This window comes from Panthera uncia, chromosome E1 (genome assembly GCF_023721935.1).
Source record: "Panthera uncia isolate 11264 chromosome E1, Puncia_PCG_1.0, whole genome shotgun sequence".
In the NCBI taxonomy this organism is placed as follows: Eukaryota; Metazoa; Chordata; class Mammalia; order Carnivora; family Felidae; genus Panthera; species Panthera uncia.
This window is the reverse complement of record NC_064814.1, coordinates 7,459,971-7,481,952: the sequence shown is the minus strand read 5'-3', so window position 1 is coordinate 7,481,952 and position 21,982 is coordinate 7,459,971. Positions and strand designations below refer to the sequence as shown.

Genomic DNA, 21,982 nt, shown 5'->3' with positions numbered 1-21,982 from the left:
GCAGGAGTGTTTCCAGACAATGGAACCGTTCTGTCTCCTGACTGTGGCGGCGGTTACACGAGTCCGTAACATGTACTGATGTTCACAGAACTGCACACGTACCAAAGTGTCAATTTCACTGTACATTAACTTAAAAATTAAAACGAATGCCTGACGCAGTCTCTGGGTTCTGAAAGTCAGAAATATTTCTGGGCTTTTAAATTCGGTTTTTTTAAACTTCAGTTTTTAATTAGCAAAATAAAATGATTTAATGGGTCCTTTCTTATAAAATCTCATTGCCAAGAAAAGAACATATTTAACTTGGCAAGTTACATAACCTCACTTTGTCTCAATTTCCCTGCTGGTAAAATGGGGTAATAATACACTACCTCAAAGGGTTATATGAGGATTAAATGGCAAGTGCTTTGTACAGGTTGATAAGTAGCAAAAATACAGACACTATATATAACTTTGGGTACAGAAATGAAAGACAATGCCAACCATGTAACTTTTAAGTTTTTATCCTTCTGGAGAACGAGGTTCTGATAAGTGCTTTTCTGATAGGGCGGTCTCTGAAACACAGTTCGACCCTGGAGTCTGATTTTCACATAGAAGTAAACATTCACCACTGAGTCCTTGCTATACGTTTATTCTGTACTCATTCTACATAAGCAAATGATTGTCTAAACCAGGCTCTGTGTTAAAGAAAGTTATACTATACAGTTAAAAATATCTTTCTATATGGGGCGCCCGGGGGGGCTCAGTGGGTCAAGTGTCTGACTTCAGCTCAGGTCACGATCTCGCAGTTTGGGGGTTCGAGCCCCGCGTCGGGCTCTGTGCAGACAGTTCGAGCCTGGAGCCTGCTTCCTCTGATTCTGTGTCTCCCCCTCTCTCTGCCCCTCCCCTGCTCATGCTCGGTCTGTCAATAATAAGTAAACATTTAAAAAAAAATGCTTTTTGTTAAGGACGATATAGGGAGGTGATTTTCAAACTGCCCGACCCAACCCAATTTTTTTAAATGAAATAGAATTTAAAAAAAAAACAAAACACAACAGAATGCTTCACAAATGGTAAGGGCAAGGTGAGCACTGTTTCATGAAGTCTTGCTTCAGCTGTGGGTAGGGGTACTTGATGTGAGAGAACACCCATGACCACACACGCGCTGCTTTTTACTGTGGGTCACGGTCAGAAAGTTTGAGAAAGAGCGCTATGGAGAACTCAATAAACAGTTTTAGATGGAGAACGGTCCCATTCTGCAACATCTGGCCTCTGTGGACAAATCTTTTTAGTGTTCACTAAAACCTGTTCACCACCTGACCTTAGAAGTCATCCTCAAAGAAAAAAATCTAACTTTCCACTGGAGCTGATGAAAAGGTCAGAGAGAGAATGGGAGGCAGAACAAACTACCTCTTGGACATCGTTACAATACCCGACAAGGTGGAACAGGGGCACGAGTGTATACGTCCTTTACCACGACCTGACAGGAAGAAACCAGCCACATGGAAGTAGAAAATTTTTATACTATGCATGTATTTTCCAAATTTAATTTGAACATTGTTGTCACTGAGCAACATTAAGTTTAACTTACAAGATTTAAATATATTTTATGTAGGGGCGCCTGGGTGGCCCAGTCGGTTAGGCGTCCGACTTCGGCTCAGGTCGTGATCTCGCGGTCTGTGAGTTCAAGCCCCGCGTCGGGCTCTGCGCTGACAGCTCAGAGCCTGGAGCCTGCTGTGGATTCTGGGTCTCCCTCTCTCACGCTCTCACTCTCTCTCCAAAATAAATAAACATTGAAAAAAAATTTTTTTTAAATACCTTATGTCAAACAAGCAAATATTTTCTTTTGGAGCAGGAGGAGATGCCCATTAGGATCAGAAAAGTTAAAATGTGTCTGCCTTGGGGGCGCGTGGGTGGTTCAATTGGTGACGCGTGGCACTCTTGGATTTCGGCTCAGGTCAATGATCTCAAGGCTCCTAAGTTCAAGCCCTGCACTGGACTCCAGGCTGACAGCTCGGAGTCTGCTTGGGATTCTCTCTCTGCCTCTCCCCTGCTCATGTGCGCGTGCACGGTCTCTCAAAATAATAAACTAAAAATAAATAAATAAATAAATAAATAAATAAATAATAAAACCTTATTACAGTTTAGAAAACTACCTAGCTTATTTCTTCTGTAGACTAAATAAACTAAATGTGACTTCAGTGTGCTAAATCCAACAAAGTCAATGCTACAATTGCTACCTGCCTCGTAGCATCAGCCCAGTGAGGTGCCTCATAGCAGTGTTTCTCAACTTCAGCACGGCTGACGTGTTAGAGCAGAGAGATCATTCTTTGTTATGAGGGGCCGTCCTGGGCCCTGTAGCATGTTTAGCCACATCTCTGGCCGGTAGCCCCACCACACCCCCCCGCCCCCCCCGGCCCAGGGCCTCCTTGTGTCAAATCAGAGCTATCTCCAGACCTTGCCGACTATCTCCCGGAGGTAAAATCGCCCTTGGTTGAACTACTGCTTTATAAATTTGTATTTTAATCGCGATTTCCACGTTTGGGCAGTAAGAGGGAGAAAATGGCAATACTGCAATTACAGCAAAAAAAAAAAAATGTGATCAAATGCAGTTTTCAATGGAAATGACGACGCCTCAGCAGTTATTATGGTTCGTGGGCACATACAATTACATTCCACCGACCAACCCGGCAGGGCGACCAAATTTCAAAATATTCAACACCAGGTTGACTGTGTTTCAGTAAATTTCTCCTGTTGCTATGTGTTTAAAACCCCGAGTTTCCAAAAAGTTTAATTATACCACGTTATAAAAATATTAACTAAACACTTTTAATAACTAGCAATGCAAGAAGGATTATTATATGAATATTCTGAAATGAAGCAGTAAAAGAAATATTTAGCAGTTACAAAGACAAACCTTTCAAGAGATGTAACTATTTTTAAGACCTATTCTGTCACATTAAGCCCCTCTTTTGGGATGAAAATACATAGGGTTTGCTTGTAGATTGACTTCAGAATTCTCTTAATATGGTACAACTCCAAGCTAGGTTTGAAAATTTCAAACCATTTAAAAAATGGTTTGAAATCATTCCCACTAAATATTTCAAAATGTAATTTAAAATAGGGCATTATCATTTCCCTCCGGAGAGGTGAGGGACACTTTTCTAAATTAAAAAAAAAAAAAAATTATTATTAGGTATACATCCACATGGATCAAACATTTTAAGAAGAAAGTATAGCGGATAGAGCACCACTACTCACGACAGCCAAGACCAGAAATAACCCAAATGCCCATCAATGGGAGAATGGACAAATAAATTATTACAGTATATGCAACTGAATATTACATGAGGCAAAATGAGTTATTACACGCGAAAGTAAGAGTGAATGTTATAAACATAATTTTGAGTGAAAGACACCACACACAAATCAAATGAGCAATCCTGTACTCCACTTATACACCGCTTAGAGATTTTCCACAGCCATACGTGGCTTTCTCATTCTTTTTTACGGCTATAAAATTTACCCTGCTGCGTGAACATACCCTAGTTTATTTACCCAATTTCTATACAGATGGACATTTAGGTTTTTTCCAAACTTTTGTTGAGTTTATCTGGAGGACTCTGTCTGCTCTGGAGGCTACAAAGAAAACTGCCCGGCTCTCTAATAAGGATCTTTCAGGCAAGGGAACTTCAAATCCCCTCCTCTTAGGAGGAACTGGGTAAAAAAAAAACACAGATTTATCCGTACAACTGAAACATCTCACACACACACACACACACACACACACACACACACACACTCCTCACCCCCTCCAAAAACCCAACACTTTATCATATGTGTCAATGTCCACAGGCCACTGATGTGACTTGAGACACGTTAAAATGGCACATTTGAAAGGACGAAAACAATTCATGAGGGCCTACTTATACTCATTTCGTAGGCCACACAGGGTAATTAAGAAGTTATATGCCACTGAATCCCCAAAACCGAATCAAAATTCCAAAGCTGAAAAAGTCTAAATTCCAAAGCTCTTCACGACTATATCCACGACTAGCATCCAAGACAAAAGGGAATCACCCAACACGGTTTACCCTTATGAAACAAATCCGGCCGAGAGTACTGACCCTCGGATGCCACATGCAGAGCAAGGCCCCGAAGTCAGGCAATGGAGCCGCACCCTGCCTCGTTTCTATTTCTGTTCCAACAATCCCTTCTCACCACACGGACTGGTTTACCAAGAAACGTTCAGAAGCACCTCGCTCTCCACTAGGCCCCGTGACGCCAGTACACCAGAAAAAATAACAGTTAAAAGAAAAACAGGCGCGCCTGGGGTGGCTCAGTCGGTCGAGCGTCCGACTTCAGCTCAGGTCACGATCTCCCAGTTCACGAGTTCGAGCCCCGCGTCGGGCTCTGTGCTGACAGCTCAGGGCCTGGAGCCTGCTTCCGATTCTGTGTCTCCCTCTCTCTCTCTCTCTGCCCCTCCCCTGCTCATGAACTGTCCCTCTCTGTCTCTTAAAAAATCAAATAGAACATTTAAAACAATTAAAAAGAAAAAAAGAAAAATAGCACCCTCGTCCCCAGAGAAAGTTTACTTAGCAAAATGTAGTCTGGTTGAGAAAAAAACACGTAGCTCAATCATCCCAATTTTATTTGTTTAGTCAGTCTGGGCTCACCTGGCTCAAGTCCTCTTATTATGATACATCTGGCCAAGATTAAATTTTTTCAAGTGTTCTGCAAAACCTAAGGCAAATCTAAGGCCATTATTTGCCAATCCCTCTTTATCAGCAATCCAATACTAGTGACTGATTTCCATTGATGGGAAAGCCCCTAGGTGGCTCAATAATACAAGAAAACAGGGATTAACAGATTCCCTTGAGGTAAATCCTAATGCATTACTGATGTGTCTACCTTATTTGAAAAGTCTCTACGTAACTCTTGCGGGTTCGCTGGCTTATCACAACGATATCTGGCAAAAATGACAGAATAATTTAATTCTATGGAACCCAAGAAATTCTATTTTAAAAGCTCCATGCACTGAATAGAACCGTACACATGCCCTTGAATCTACTTTTCGAAGTAATCAATCTCTTACCCTATGTTTTAAAGAGGAAAAAAAATGTCATATTTTTACAAAACCACCTTTGGGGCTAAAAACAAGGCTAGGGATACACACACACAATCTGTAGGTACAGGCCAAAAGTAGAGAGTTGATAAAATCTGCCAGGTAAGGCGACTTGACTGTTCTTTCCTTCACCCACCGAAGCAAAAATGCCTAAGGCAGTCAGACTTATAACCCTAATGACAGTTTATGATCAAAACCTCAGATGAGCAGTGGGAATTCTTTAGGCGAGAATGTCCCTAAGTGTTTCTTAAAATCAAACCTAACTGCTCTATAAACAAACAGATTAACTAAAATAAGCGTCTGATGTCTTCACTGATTCTACCGAGCACTTTATGGCTTACGTTAGCCGTGACAATTTACACAAGGCTTTGCACATGATTCAGCTCTGGACACAGAACGCACCGAGATACGTTAACGTCCCGAAACACCCCTTTCACCACAGAAGCTCTGAACACGCTTAAAACAAGCACAGCCTGCGGGTAAGCGCTGTAGAAACTGGAGCTAAGTCTTACGGTCTCCACCACATTCAGCCAGCCATAGAGCAACAAATCAAAGTTCCAATAAGCACACTGCACCTGCAAGACTTCGGTGCGCTCCAAGTCAAATATTTGCAATTTTTTCCTCCCAAATCTGCACAAGTGAAACACCGGACCTCTTGCAAACCAGAATGATCTGCATTTTCCCACATCAGCCATTCCTGCCATTTACTGCCTCCTTAACAGGTACATGTGCCAGGAACTGCCAGAAGCTTGCACACAGCATCTCTGATCTTCATAACAAATCCCATTCTCCTGGTGAGGTAACTGAGGCCAGAGAGATCAAGGTGATACGGCCGTTGCCATACAGCCAGTAACTGCTAAAACCCTGGAGTGAAGGGTGATTTTTTTTTTTTTTTAAACCGTTCGCTTTCACAGTTTACTTCTTCGACAGGCTCCAGACAATTCAAAAGCAAAATCCCATCAGTAGCGCTGCTGATCAACTTTTTTCTACAGACTTGAAAAGTATCGTCTTACCACACTACAAGATTACTTCCCATACTCAGAGCAGAAATGGAAACAGCTCTGGGCGTCGCGACTCGGATCTTGAGGCCACAGTTGCGGAAAGTAGGTGCTGTCTCCCTTGAGTAGGAGCTGCTGATCTGAAACGTCCTAAGGGAAGGGTGTCTGAAGAAGGGTGTTAAAGAAGCTAAAGCAAGCTGTTTGTATTAATGAGTGACCTGCTGGCGCTACTACTCCTTAAGTGTTCCACTGCTAGGCGACTGTTTTCCACCCTTCCAAGCTCTGAATCTGGCAGTCAGAACTCTGGTCTCACAGCCATAGGTGTTACAGGATCAGCTGCTCTGCGGTGTGTGGGTGTTTAACTAGGTAAGCGACTAGTTAGAAGCGGTGCAGCAATATTCAATCAAGGAAGCACACTGCCCCCCTGAGATTTTAACGATCTGGCACCACACTAGGCTGACAAAGAAAAGTAACATATTTGCAACTCTGAGATGGTCTGGGCTTAGGATAGGCAAATAATTTCCGACAGTAAAACTTCAGGCATGACATGAACAAAAAAATATAAAACAAGCCTGTAATACAAGCCACTTCAAGCATGTTTATGAGATAATAAAAAGTGCAATATTTGCAATCTCAGCATGCTTTCAAACTTCATAGGGTACACGGCATAATTATTAGAATAAATGCTATTCTTCAGGTGTGTGGAACAGGTTCTTTGCAAGATTCCAAGGCTCCCTTGCCTTCCAAAAAGCTGTTAATACCATGAATTCCTCGGCCTCTCAGAACCCCCCAAAAAAACGCAAAAAATATGAAGGTCTCAAAGGATTCTTTATGGAAAAAATATTGTTGGAAATGTAAGCTCCCAGAAAGCCGGGGCCTGTGTTTCTTTAATGTCACTGCCCATCACAGCACCATCACAAGCTGGAATAAATCTCTCTTGGTTGAAATATAATCAGAAGGCAAAAGCTGGATGCAGAGTGATTTAAACAAGAATAGCGGGGCGCCTGGGTGGCGCAGTCGGTTAGGCGTCCGACTTCAGCCAGGTCACGATCTCGCGGTCCGTGAGTTCGAGCCCCGCGTCAGGCTCTGGGCTGATGGCTCAGAGCCTGGAGCCTGTTTCCGATTCTGTGTCTCCCTCTCTCTCTGACCCTCCCCCGTTCATGCTCTGTCTCTCTCTGTCCCAAAAAAAAAAAAAAAACAAGAATAGCTGATATTTATCCCAGGATGGTGCAACGTTACTGTCCAGTTCTAAGTTCTAAACATGGAGACCGAATTCCCTAACTGCAGTTCAGATCTTTCCATTAAACCAAAACTTTAAAAGAAGATGATTCTGATGGCAGTGCCACCCTGAATGAAGACATGAAATCATATTTAATAAAGGTGGAAAAACTCTGCACGGAGAAGGTGCTCTATTATGGGAATGATAAAGCCTTCTTTTAAGAAACCAAATCAACCTCAATCAACACATAAACATTCCGGATAGTCATCATGAAACAGACCACCGACTTTGATGCTGAAATGTGCTGCATTTAGAATACGGTGCAAGGAGCATGCATCATCCATTGGTCAAATTGGGACAAATTGTTTTGAGTCCAGTTTTAACTTTTTCTGAAATTCGCACATCTCCTTCTACAGGAAGACAGGGAATGATGCCTTACAAATACGTGACCCACTGTAATCAAGGAACAAAACACAAGGATACATATATAATCCACTTTGTTATCTGAGCTTGCTGCTCAGAACCAAAGTACTGTAATGCCAAACCTTGGGAAACAAAACACAGAACTCAAGTTCCTTTCACTTTTGCATAATATAGATCTTAACCTGAGGTCCCAGGACTAGCTTCAAGGGGACTGTAATTGCATACAAAATTGTGTGTGTCTCTTTCACTAAGAAGACAGCCCCTAAAGGCTTCGGTGACCCCACAGAAAGGTTAAGAACCGCTGAAGCAGACATTTCCAGAATCCCTACAACTCAGAGGTGCACATTTTAAACAAAAGTATACTAAAGGTAGTATCTATCTGAATACATGTGCACAGTCCTGATACAGACAACCAAGATGCCCTGCCAGTCCCGACCATCACGGTTCAGTTGACCACTCTCAAATCAGCCCGAGGCGGGAACATCACCTGCATTCAACACACACACACACACACACACACACGCGCGCGCGCCAGCCCCTCATTCCTTACGCATACACATGTTGTCAACAAAGCATGTGCTAGTTGCCATTCCCAGAACAATACAGGCCTGGCCATCTCTGGAAAAAAATACACATTCTTCCCCAAATTATTACCCTATTTATTTACTGCACCTTGACGACTGATGTTAAACCTCATCACAAAATAAACGAAATACCCACACACCCTATGTATCTCATCAACTGAGGAAAAAAGCACCACTCAGTGATTACTGAGGGTACACAGGAGATGCCTATCAGCAAAACACTCTGATAACGACGCTTGAACATGGGGACAATCAGAGACAGACTCACGCAGGAACATCCTGAGGACATGGTTGTGGAAAGAATCCTTTTCCAAAGGCAAGAGCACATTCCTTTGATTGGCACAAGCCATTCCTGACAATGGATCCGCGATGACAGGGGCTGCTCTGGCAATCAGGAAGTGTGTGTGTGTGTGCGCGCGCGTGTGCGTGTGTGTGTGTGTGTGTGTGTGTGTTGTGGGGGAGGGATGTACTAGATGTGATCAAAGACTGGCCCTCTTCAAAGAACAGCATATGGGATCTCAAATCGTGAAGACAGACTTCGAGGGTGAGGCAGGGGCATTTATCATTTCTACAGGAGACATCCCTCGACAATGAACATGTTCGGCGCAGATGTAACGGGGGTGTCACTACCTTTACTGTCTCCCATCTAAGAATCTTAAGTAGAGCCTGATTGGAGGGGTGGAGGAGGTGGGGGAGGAGAAAGGTCTGCATTACCCTCTGGGGTGAGTGCTGGGCGGGTATACACTGGATGCATTTTATCTCAGGCGGCACAATACTCCGGGGGTTGGAGGTTTGGGCGCAGCCGCAGGGCCGGGGAGGCAGTGGGTGCAAGCCACCAGCTGCAGGGCAGGGGAAGGCTCGCAGGAGGACCGGTGCAAACCTCCCTCGGCCCGCTAACCCAGGCAACCCCAGCCTCCCCTCGGGCCTCGGGGCGAGCGGGCTCTCTGCAAAACCGGAGCCCGGCCCGGGTCCGGGAGCGAGGGGGCGAAGGAGCAGGAGCGGGCGCCCCCGGCCCGAGCTCGCGGCCGGAGGAGCGCAGCGCCCCGGGCCTCCCCGCCGGATGGGGGCTGCTCCGGCCTAGCGCACGCAGCTGCCTCGGCGAAGGGTTAACCCGGCGCCCGAGCCCCGGCCGGCCCGGCGGGCGGCGGAGAGGAAGGGCTGCTGCAAGGGGCGCAGCCGCGACTGTGGCGTGTGCGTGGGGGGCAGGGGCCCCTACTCACCCTGGCCGGCCGCCTCCGCCTCCGCCGCCCCGACCGCCGCCTCGGCGGTCCATCCTGCGGCGGGGGGCCTGTAGCCGCGGCGCTCGAGTAACAACCGCCGGCCGGGCCGGCCCCTCCCCCCCGCCCAACGTCTGTCCTCAGGGCCGCTCCGCAGACCCGGCCTCGGCCGCCGCCGCCGCCGCCGCCGCCGCCGCAGCGCTACGTGGCCGCCGCTCCGACGTCTCGCGACTCCCTTCCGAGCGCGCGAGGGCGAGCGGGGCCGGCGGGGCGGGCGGCGCGCGGGGAGGGAGGCAGGGGAGGGGGTGTGCGTGTGTGGTTGTGTGTGCGGAGCCGGGGGCAGGGAGGGAGGGCGAGCGGCGGCGAGAGCGCGCGCGCGCCCGCGGCCCCGTCCCTCGCCCGCCCCCCCGCCCAACGGGGAGCCGACACCTCCCTCCGCCCGCCCCCCTGGCATCCCGGCCGCTGGGCGCGGCGGCGCGCATGCGCAGCCCCCTCGGGCCGGCCCCGGCGCACCTTTTCTCCCCGCTGCCACAATGTGAGCGCCCCGCCGCCCAGATAACCGCCGGCTCCCGCTCCACCCCCGCCCTCCCCCACTCCGCCCACTGCCGAGCGCCCAGGTAAAGGCGTGGACTGCGCGTGCGCGCCGCCCTCCCGGGGTCTGGGGGCGTGGTTGCTGAAAGGAAGCCAAGTCGCAGAGTGGGAGGGAGCTTGGGGCAGAGGGTGGGAGCCTCCCTGAAGTAGGGGCGGGTGAGGATTCAGGGGAAGGTAAAGTGAAGAAGGGGGACCAAAGTAGGAAAGCGGGCCCAAGGGAGACTCGGAAGTAAGAGAGCCCTTGGCTTATGAAATTAAAAAAAAAAAAAAAAATCTTGACTGCGGCCTCTGTTCCTGGAGGGTAGTGTGAGTGACAGAGGACAGAAATAAAGCAGGTAAAAATATAAGCAGTAGTGGTCGTTCACTAGATAGACGGGACAGCTAGTAAACACTGGAGAAATTTAGAGATTGCTGGAGTGGTCAGAAACACCAACTTAGAGCCACGTTTGTTCTGCGGCCAGGAATAGGGAAGGGGATGCATGTGTGCTTGAGGCATAGAACTGCTATAAGAAAGGAGCCCTCCATTGAAAGGATTACAGCATTATGACTAATTAGCTATTAATCATTAATATAATTAATGGTACTATTTGCTAACAAGGTAGCATTTATCCAAGTTCAGAGCCAAGAGCGGGTGATCATAATTACAAGTGCTTGGAGTACAGAGAGGGGGAGTAAAGCAGGTGAGGCGAAGGCCCAAGGAGGAGAGGACCCAAGAGGGCAGCTTGGAGGGGGAGGTTGACCTTTCCCCACCATAAACCAAACCCCCCTGACGTTTCCCAAATCTTACCTCCATTGGAACTCCTCATCCTCCTTCCGTTATTAAAAGCACGCTTAACAAATGTCCTGGCATTAAGACCTACCTCTCCATACATTTTCAACATGGTGCAGCTACTTCGCGCCAAAATAGCCACCCGCGCCCCTCAAAACTAGTCCTACAGCAAGTGAAAGGACCCGAATCTGGCATAGGGTTAGGGAAGAGATTGAAACTTGATACACAAGGCCTAGCTCTGTCCTTGGGCCCTTCTGAAAACAGGTTTTTTTTTATTACACTTGGACTCCACACTCCAGAGAGTGTAATTTGGCACCTTTGGGTCGTGTTCCTCAGTAGTGAGTGTCTTCAGTGGATAAACACGAAAAAATGATGTCCTAATTCAGCAGGTAGAGAGAAAAGCTTCAGGGCAGAGCAGGAGGAAATAACCATGCGTTAGACTTAGGAGCACCTGGTTGGCTTAGTTGGTGGAGCGTGCGACTCTTGATCTCGGGTTGTCAGTTCAAGCCCCGTGCTGGGTGTGGAGATTACTTAAAAAAAGAAAATCTTAAAAAAAAAAAAAAAAGGAAGACTCAGATTTAATGTAAAAAAGAACTTGGCATCCATGGGGGGTGGTGAGCCCAGAATATCTGACTGGGAGGTCTAGTTTTGCCTTCTAGGACATTTGATCAATGCCCTACTCTGCCGATCAGGGCAATCCAGCTTGGAAGGGGGAAGTGCAGAGCAAAGGCTAGAGAGGTAACCTTCCAAGCTTCTATGACTCTCCACTCACAGGCCAACCCTCTGAAGGGCTCCTAGTAGTTAGAATAGTCATATTATTACTTTCTATTTGAGGAGTGCTTTATGGTTTCTGCAGAGAGGTTACGTCCATTATCTCATCAGATCTTCCAACAATCCTGTGAGGCAGGCAAGACAGGAATTATTCCCAGTGAAGGAAATTTGGGCCAAGGAATGTTTAATGGCTCAGTCAATCACTCACCCCAGAAAACAATGGAGGGTTTGACTCCGAAAAACTGCTACATGTTCCTGTGGAGTAAAAACAGGTAGCCTTGACAAGTGAGAGAGAATAATTTTAATATTCAGTTCTACATTTGCATCTCCTTTATTTCACGTTTCCTTCCCCCACCCCCCTTTTTTCAATCCAGGACCCTAGGACTCGTCCCCGTGTATTCGAGGCCTTGGTGACTGGTACTTTGGAAGGCGTTGAGTCTTGGGCTAGCAAGGAGATCCCGGTTTCTCTGCTGTCCCTTAACTTTTCCCTTTCATGCATCGACCCACAGAAGAGGGCTACCGGCCAGTGTCCTCGCTCAACATGTCACAAGAAGGAGCATTTGCTCTCAGCCAGACTCCCTCATTCCATGCCTCCCTTCTTCAGCTGCTGGCATTATAGCTCAGCAGGCATTACAGACAACATTTAGCACCTACATCTGGCCTTACTGGAAGATCAGGCTTCTTTCACCCTGGTTTCCTGGCCTTGGATAGTCCGTCACTAATTTCTTCATTAAGAAAGTGGACAAAGGCAAACCGTAAGAGACTCTTAAAAACTGAAAGTAGGGGCGCCTGGGTGGCTCAGTCGGTTGGGCGGCCGACTTCGGCTCAGGTCATGATCTCGCGGTCCGTGAGTTCGAGCCCCGCGTCGGGCTCTGTGCTGACAGCTCAGAGCCTGGAGCCTGCTTCGGATTCTGTGTCTCCCTCTCTCTCTGACCCTCCCTTGTTCATGCTCTGTCTCTCCCTGTCTCAAAAATGAATAAACATTTAAAAAAAAAACTGAAAGTAAACTGAGGGTTGATGGGGGGTGAGAAGGAGGGGAAAGTGGGTGATGGGCCTTGAGGAGGGCACCTGTGCAGATGAGCACTGGGTGTTGTATGGAAACCAATGTGACAATAAATTTCATCTTAAACAAAAGAAGTATTGAATCAATCCTATATACCTGAAACTAACATAACATTGTATACCAATTATACTTCCATAATAAAATAAATTAGGAATAAAAAAAAAAGAGAGTGGGAGAGTGGACAAAACCCAGTACAAGCCACTAAAAAAACAAAACCAAAAACAAAACCAAAAACAAAAAAAAAGTTTAGAACGCACACACACACATACACACACATACACACACACACACACACACACACACACACAGGAATATTAGCCATAAAAGCAGATGAGATCTTGCCACTTACAATAAACAGGGATGGATCTGGAGGGCACTATGCTAAGTGAACTAAGAGAAAGACAAATACCATATGCTGTCACTTAGAAGTGGAATCTACAAAGCAAAACAATGAGTTGACCGAGCAAAAGCAGAATCAGACCTATGAAGGCACAGAACACAGTGGTGGTGGCCAGAGCGGAAAAAAGTGTGGGGTTGGGCGAAAGGGAAGGAGGGGAGTGGGAGATGCAGATTTCCTGTCCCAGGATGAATATATCGCAGGAATGAAAGGCGCAGCATAGAGAATCGTATAGTTAATGATACGGTAATAGCATTATATGGTGGCGGGTGGTGACCACGCTGGAGGTGAGCCCAGCATACGGTAGAGGCTGAATCCCTGTCGTGGCATTGAAAGGAACGTGGCGTTGCATGTCGACTCTACTCCGACGATAAATAAGCAATAAAAAGTTTTAGTATGAAGTTCTGCACACTTTGACGGTTCTACCAGACTTGGAACTGGGGGCCTGGTCATAGTCCCTTAGATTCTCATTCTCGTGGTGCCGCAACCCTCGCTCAATCCTTTCACCTATTAGACTTTGTAAAAGCCTACAAATAGGCTTTGTAACAGCCGGCGTTACCCGGTTCTTACGAGTCTTCCAGATGTGATGCCCGGAATTCTATTCGAGAAAGTTGACTTTGTTCGTTAATATCTTACAATGCCCTTCCTTTGCTGAGAAGCACTATCCAGTTCCTATCTCGAAGCCCTCGGTACAAGAAGCTGCCCCCTTTGCAGAATGGATAAAGCTGGCCCGGGCTCTCCTTTTTTTACTCACTTTTTCTCGTATCTCCAAGTGACGGTGTTTAGAGACAAGTCAGAAAGCTGGGCTTTTGCGTTTCTGCCATAAGGCTTGCGTGTGTAGGAGGTGTCGCGCACAGGTCTGTGTTTATGTCCAATCTTACAGGGATGTGAGCCAAGGGTACTTTCATTCGGTGCCCCCTCACCTCCCCCCACCCCTACTTGTTTTAAAAAGGTAAGCTAGGGGCGCCTGGGGGGCTCAGTCGGCTAAGTGTCCGACTTCGGCTCAGGTCATGATCTCGCAGTTCGTGAGTTCGAGCCCCGCATCGGGCTCTGTTGCTGACAGCTTAGAGCCTGGAGCCTGCTTCAAATTCTGTGTCTCCCTCTCTCTCTCTGCTGCTCCCCGGCTCATGCTCTGTCTCTCTCTCCTTCAAAAATAAATTTAAAAAAATTATTAAAAAAAAAAAAAAAAAGGTAAGCTAAATGCCAGGGTGTCCTAGAAGAAGAAGAGAGGATACCCTCAAAGGCCAGACCCACGAATACATTTGTTTTGCGTTGGGGGCAGAGATGAGGGAAGCTATGGGGATGGTCAGTGTCCCTTCGGTCAAAGCTTGGTTTCCGGCTGCAACATGGCCTTGGGTCATCATCTGGCTTACAGTCCCCCCACCCCCCGAAGCCATGGTCTCTGTACATGAAAATGCATTTTATAATTTTAAAAAAAATGTGACATGTGTCCATGTTCATGTTCATGTTCATGTGACAATTTCTACAAATCTGTAGTCTACATCACATCGTTTCATCCTTCCCTCGTCGTTGGCAGGTAGGAAGGGCAGAAAATGCTGTTTTCATTTTTTTTTTTTTTCCAACAGCAAATAAAAACGAGGCCTGGATTTGAAGGGCCACACGGCCAGAGCTACAATGTGGGTCTCCAGGATTCAAGTCCGGGACTTCTCTGTGATACTGCGCTGCAGCCCTTTGCTGGATACCCTACAAAGCAAAATGGACAGATGTGGTCTCTGCTCTCTGGAAGTTTGGACTCAGGTGGACAATTCTGGCAAACATAAAAGGACAAAGTGATTACAGTCAACCTGCATCTGCCAATAAATAAATGAGTTAAATCGATAAGGAAAGCCATGTTTACCTGCTCTATTAATATTGTTGGGGGCGCCTGGGTGGCTCAGTCGGTTAAGCGGGCGACTTCGGCTCAGGTCATGATCGCGCGGTCCGTGAGTTCTAGCCCCGCGTTGGGCTCTGTGCTGACAGCTCGGAGCCTGGAGCCTGCTTCAGATTCTGTGTCTCCCTCTCTCTGACCCTCCCCTGTTCATGCTGTGTCTCTCCCTGTCTCAAAAATAAATAAACGTTAAAAAAAATATATTGTTGGTCCCCCCCCCCCCATTTATTAGTAGAGAAGGTAAAGAGGACATTGTTAATGAGGCTAAGGTCTTAGCCAGTCCCCTCTTTGCCTACTTGCTTTGTATATGGAAAAATACTGTGGGTGTTTCCACACTGTTTCCCCTCTTTGTCGTCAACATTGTATCAACTTTCTGTGAACATCTACCAAGTGTCACCCAAAGTGGGAATCAAGAACCATCATGAAATCACGTCTGCCCTTGAGCAACGTCTTCAACCATTTTCCTAAAGCTAACTGCTGTCCAAGCTTTGATGCACCCCGCCTCCACCATCTCTGCTGAGAGGAAAAGGACAGATCAACTCCGTGGCCGTCCTATTGTCACAGGGCCTGAGATTCATCCTTATCCACGCAAGACGGCCAGTTAGGACAGTGCAGCAGTGGGCTTGGAATTTGAGGGACATTGGTATCAGAGAAGCGAGGCCAGGCCCCACCTACAACAGCTCAGTTCCTGTGTATCCTGAGCAAAGGCAGAGGCGACCCTAGCGTTAGGGAACAACGTGGACAGCTGAGGGCAGGGATCCAGCAGGAGAACGTCCTCCTATCTCCAACAGTTGGTAGCAGCCGGCTTCCTCCCCTGGGGGTTCTGCCTGGAGGACTATCTCCAGCAGAGTGATCTAAGGCAGTTAGGTCCAAATTGTGTTAGAGTCTTTAAAGAGGCTCACAGATTCTTTTAGGCAGCACGCTTAATTGTTGTCTGTAATTGATGTGACATATGCCTTGGAGGCACGCACTGAGGTCCAACTGAAAGTGATGGTTTTTTTTTTGTTTGTTTGTTTGTTTAAATTGGAATTAATTAATTAAAGAAGGCAGCTGTCCTGGGCTGTGAGTTAGTGCCAAACTCCGTAACCCTAAACCAGCCAACCCACCCAACCGGCCTCACCACCTGAGGAACAATCCTGAGGTTCTCACGGAGGTGGGTTGGGAGACCCAGGACTCAGTGCAGAAGCAGAAAGGGAGGACTGCAACGGGGCAGTTGGGAGGGGGTGGTGGTCAGGGGACGCTCTCTTAACTTTCCTAACACCCCAGAATCTTGGCTCTTGAGAACTGTTGGGTACCATAGAAGTGTGTTGGGCGCTAGGAAATTGCAGGAAAGGGAAGGCAAGGTCCAAGGAGGTATGTGAGATTTGGGGGCGCGGCAGTCAAGGGGCAAGAGGATGCTTGGGGCTCGGGTGTGTGGGGGGGAATGTGAGGGGGAACTGTTGGCAGGAACCAAGCAAGACAGACCTGCTCAGGTAAGGACCACGGAGATTGGGGGTGGAGAGGACCCTGTGGGTGGAGCTCACAGGAGGTGGAGCCCGGATGTGGGGGCGGGAGCAGGGCGCCTGGGGCCTCTGGCATTCAGAGGAGGTATTAATTAAACCCCTGACCTGAGGTGGTGAGCAAAGCCAGGGCAGCTTTTCATATGAGTCGAGCTAATAACAATAATAACAATAATAATAACAATTAACGGATAATGAGACCTTATCTGCAGAAAGTTGTTCCTAGAGCTTTGTAGGCATTAAGTCATTAATTCCCCTGGCCCCTCGGGCCACCTTTTTCTGGAAGTAACGCGGGTGCAAGAGGACGCAGACGATCCTTGGGCAGTGAGGCCCGGCCCGCTGCTGGTGGCTGGGAGGGTTGGTTCATTTACGGAGGGAGAACACGCAAAGTTCTTCAAGGTTTCATAAACTGTTATACGCTGTTGCATTTCTTTACAAGTGATGTTTAAACGGGATGAGTAGGGGAATGTAGAAATCGGTCACCACAGATGCCTGAACAACTTTGATGCGGAAGCTCCAGTCCCCCCCCCCCCCCACCAAAAGAGCACCAGGTTGAACAATGTGCTACAGTGGAGAGTGACCTGGGGGTGACCCGGAAGTGACTTGGAAGTGAACAGCGACCATCTGTGAAGCCCTAGCTAGTGGCAAGGCTGAACGTCTGCTGCAAACGAGGTAAATCGGAGGACTTCAGACGGAGGAGGGGAATTTAGAGTGAAGACTCAAGGCAAGTAAGAGGAGGAGGGTTATTCTACGTTGCAGAAATCACGTGGGATGGAGCCTGGGCGCCAAAAGCCTTGAGCAAACCTGAGTGCCATCCCTGACCAGCTTTGTAGATTTCAACTGTTGTTTCACGTTGTTTGTGTGTTTCCCATAACAGTGAGCACGACAGATTTTATGCACCCAATGCAATGACAAGCTTTCGATCGCATCCCATAGATGGTGAGAGTCCTCCTCGCTATCCTAGTCAAGATCAAAGATAAGGATATAGAGCATGCAATGTATGGCACATTAAAAAAACTTTTTTTAATGTTTATTTTTTAGAGAGAGACACACACAGTGCGAGCAGGGGAGGGGCAGAGAGAGAGAGGGAGACACAGAATCCAAAGCAGGCTCCAGGCTCTGAGCCATCAGCACAGACCCAACATGGGGCTCGAACTCACGGGCCATGAGATCATGACTTAAGCTGAAGTCCGACGCTTAGCCAACTGAGCCACCCAGGCGCCCCCACCTTTTCAAACAAAAAATTTAATGTTTATTTTTGAGAGAGAGAGACAGAGTGTGAGCAGGACACAGAAGCACGTTTTAAACACAAAAAATCTCAAGTTATTTAACCAAGGTATCCTGGGGGTCCTTCCGTCATGGAGTGTTAGGATGATTCTCCCCACTAATTATTAATAAAGGCGACACATGAGATCCAGAGCAGGTGCTGAGCTTGTCTGAATCTCAGCATCGAGCGGCAGAAGAATTTGTGTCACAGTTCATGACAGTGAAATGAGAGGCACCAGACCTCATGATTCTGACCCTTGCCAGCCCTCCAGAACCACAGCCTTCCTTCCCTTCCCTGTGTCACTACAGAAAAAGTCACCGGTAAGAAGATACTAGAACTTTCAGGACTTAAATACCAATCCATCTTGTAGATTGTATCAAAGAACATACAGTAAAGTGTTCTGTGGTGACCTTGGGAACAGAATGTTCTGGTTAATAAGGTAATCTGGTTAACAGAGTAGTACTAAATATATAGTACTGAATACTAAAATTCTTCACTGTTTATCTGAAATTCAGATTAGCTGCTTGTCTTCTCTTTTGCCTGGCAACGCTACTTGTAGGTAAACTACTAGGAGATTCATATGCACTCTTCTGGAGTTCCTTAGAGAAGAAAACAAGGAGAGAGATACTTTGAGATCACTTCAGGTTTATTGGTACAAGGAAATGGGGACAGAGAAGATGGCCGAAGATGTGTTAAGGAATCATAGGGGATACTGAGGAACACACTCATCGTCATACTGGGTACATGGGTAAAATGTCACCAAGCCTTTGGCCCCACATCAAACTAACTGCCTATTTCAGGGATCTCAGAGAATCAAGCTTAACCTCCATCCCTCATTTCTTTCTTTTTTTTTTTTAAGTTTATTCATGTTGAGAGAGTGTGTGTGCATGGGAGGGGCAGAGAGAGGGAGAGGGGCAGAGAGAGAAGGAAAGAGAATCCCAAGCAGGCTCTGCGCTGTCAGTGCGAGGAGCCTGATGCGGGGCTTGAACTCATGAACCACGAGATCGTGACCTGAGCCACAATCAAGAGTCAGATGCTTAACTGACTGAGCCACCCAGGTGCCCCAATCCGTCATGTCTTTATGCCAACAGAGAGGAGGCAGGCAAATGCTCACAGAGCAACGTGCCATTCGGAGGCACATGCGTGTTTCCTCTGGGCCAGAGAACCCCCTGGTGCTTGGATACCTCCTTCCCTATCATACTGATGGTCATGGGGGAAATGGGTCTCCTGGGAAGCTAGGTTTTGTCCTTCATGGCATCAACTGTGACTGGCCTTTTCTTGCCCAGGTTGCTATTTTTAGCAGTTACTAAGCACCAAGATGTTCCCAAGGTATCGAGTGCTTTCCACGGTCCTGAGTGTTCCACTTCTACAATCCCATAAAGCCCTTCCAACTACCCTTTGGGGTGGCTAGTCCCATTGTACAGATGAGAAAACCAAGGCAGAGAGACTTGAAGTAGAAAATGGTGGACTCAGGGTTGAACCCAGGTAGCTAGACTCCTAAGCCTGCTGCTTTAACTAACACCTTAATTCGGTCACACCAACTTTCTACTTAGAATTCTTCCATGGTTTCTATGGTAAGCAGCACAACGCCCCCCCCCCCACCCACCCAGAGATGTTCATATTCTCAAGATGTCCACACCCTGATTCCTGGAACCTGTGACTATATTGCCCTACCTGGCAAAGGGAACTCGGCAGATGGGATTAAGTTAAGGATCCTGAGATGCAGATTTTATCCTGGATTATCTGGTGGGTCCAATGTTATCACGAAGGTCCTTAGAAGAGAAACACAGGGGCTTTAGTGTCAGAGAGGGAGATGCGATGTGGAACAAGGGCCAGAATGATGTGAGCGCTAGCTCTGGAGATGGGAGAGAGACGGGAACCAAGGAGCGTGGGCAGCCTCCAGAAATGAGTAGGCAAAGAACTGATCTCCCTGAGAGCCTCCAGAAGGAACATACGTAACCTGCCAACCCTTTGATTTTTGGCCCAGCGAAACCCCTGACCTCCAGAACTGTAGGATAATAAATCCGGGTGGTTTTAAGCCACTCAACTGGTGGTAACTTGTTATGGAGGCAGTAAAAAAAAACCCAAATTCAGCTCCCCGTTACTTAAAGGGAAAACTGAACTGCTCTGCAGGGCATTCGAGGGCTTGGGGGTATCTGCCCGGCGGCCCCCCCTGCCTGCCATGCTTTGCATACTGAACTTCTCCAGGATCCTCAATGGGCCGTGCCCTCTCTTACTCCCGTGCATTTGCACATGCTCTTTCTTCTCCCCGGAACACCGTCTCCTCACCTGTTTGCCTGGCAAAGTCCTCATCCTTTCCGTCTCAGCTCAAACAATACTTGGTCTGTGAAGCCTGACCTAGGGTTCCTTTCCTGCATCTCATATGCGCTCCCGTTAAAGGACCTATCTGTTCCCTCTCTGGACTATAAGCTGCTTGAGGGCATGGGACGTCTCTTTGATCTCCCTTTGCCCCCAGCATAGTCCCCGACTCGACTCATGAAATAAAGGTCTCCAGAGACTAGAGCTCTTGTCCTGACTTGTGCCCTGGATGTGATACAGCCCTTCCGGCCCCACCTCCCCTTCGATAACAAACACGGGGAAGGGAGGAATCATCTTTTCCCTTCCCTTCCCTTCCCTTCCCTTCCCTTCCCTTCCCTAGTGAGAGACAAGACAAAGGAAATCAGGCAGTGTTTCAAGTTCAAAGAAGAAAAAGGTGGGGGCGCCCTGGGTGGCTCAGTCGGTCAAGCCAGCCGCTGACTTCAGATCAGGTCCTGATCTCATGGCTTGTGGGTTCGAGCCCCGCACGGGGCTCCACACTGATCCTACGGAGCCTGCTTGGGATTCTCTCTCTCTGCCCCTCCCCCACTCGTGCTTTCTCTCTCTCAAAATAAGCTTTTTAAAAAAAGGAGAAAAAGGCACAAATCAAAGTTTTGTAACAGTGCAGTTATGTCCACAGTGTACAATATTCTTTTTTTTTTTTTTACCGTTTATTCAGTTTTGAGAGAGAGAGAGAGTGCAAGCATGAGTGGGGGAGGGGCAGGGAGAGAGGAAGACACAGAATCCAAAGCGGGCTCCAGGCTCCGAGCTGTCAGCACAGAGCCCGACGCGGGGCTCGAACTCACAAACCATGAGATCACGACCTGAGCTGAAATTGGGCACTTAACCGACTGAGCCACCCAGGCGCCCCTCCCTACAGTGTACAATATTCTTCAGGTCTTGGTTTCTTCAGCTGGGAAATGGGTCTAGAGACAAGCTACACAGAAACAGGAGCTGTGGTGGCTTCGAACCCCATTGTATCCCCTCATGCCTAGCAGCGCTCTTTCCTCTTAAGTGAATTCCTGGGTGTTGGTTGCCCAAGATCTTGGGGGAGACTTTCCCATAGTCTTCGGATTCATGTCTTCTAATAGGCACACCGATGCTAGGTATCGTCTTGAGCAAAGGTTTCCCCACAGTCGTTGCATTCATGTAACTGAGTTCCAGAATACTGAGTCAGATGTCAGCTGTGCCTTTTGAGACTCCAAACTCACCTGAGGGCTCTCCCATGGACACATCAGATACAGAGTTTCTTTCCAGTAGGAATTTTCTGATGTTGTAGAAGATGGTTACCCCACCCAAATAAAGGCTTATTCACATTCATTGCACATATGAATTTTGTCCCCTGTGTGAATTCTCTGATGTTTAATGAGAAACGAAAGGCCACTGGAGCTCTCAGTAAAGGCTTATTACGTGCCCAGTACTCAGTGTTCGGAGGGAGCCCAAAATGTAAGGAACAGCCTCTGCCCTCTAGAAGTTTACAACCTGGTTACAGAGACAAGAGTCGTGGACGTGAAACGGTGGGGGAGCACGAGACGTTGTGTAATCACACCAAGCTGCATAGTTCAATGGCATTAAGTGAGAATTCAGAGAAAGAGGCATTCAACCAGAGATTAACTAGATGGGAAAGGTGACGGGAAGGCTGCCAGGCTTTGGCTCAACCTGAAAGGATGATAGGGCTGAGGCTGGAAGACAGGAGAGGAAGGTGTTCAGGATGTGGCTGCAGAGGGATAAAGACGCCCTTGTAGAGGAACTCACTGGTTTAGATTCTGGAGGAGAGAGGGGGAGTGGGGGAAGAAGGGAAGGAAGGAAGGAGGGAGGGAAGAAGGGAGGGAGGGAAGGAAGGAAGGAGGGAAGGAAGGGAGGGAGGGAGGAAGGAAGG

At 47.7% G+C, this 21,982-nt stretch overlaps 1 protein-coding gene across 1 annotated transcript in view; it reads right to left on the bottom strand.

Moving 5' to 3' along the window:
- The window catches only part of ZNF652 (zinc finger protein 652), a 56,801-nt gene extending 46,930 nt beyond the window's left edge, over positions 1 to 9,871 (bottom strand). The window contains exon 1 of the mRNA XM_049635872.1: positions 9,546 to 9,871. The gene's annotated coding sequence lies outside the window, so the exon portion shown is untranslated. The remainder of the gene's footprint in view (positions 1 to 9,545) is intronic.
- Between the last annotated feature and the right edge of the window lie 12,111 nt (positions 9,872 to 21,982).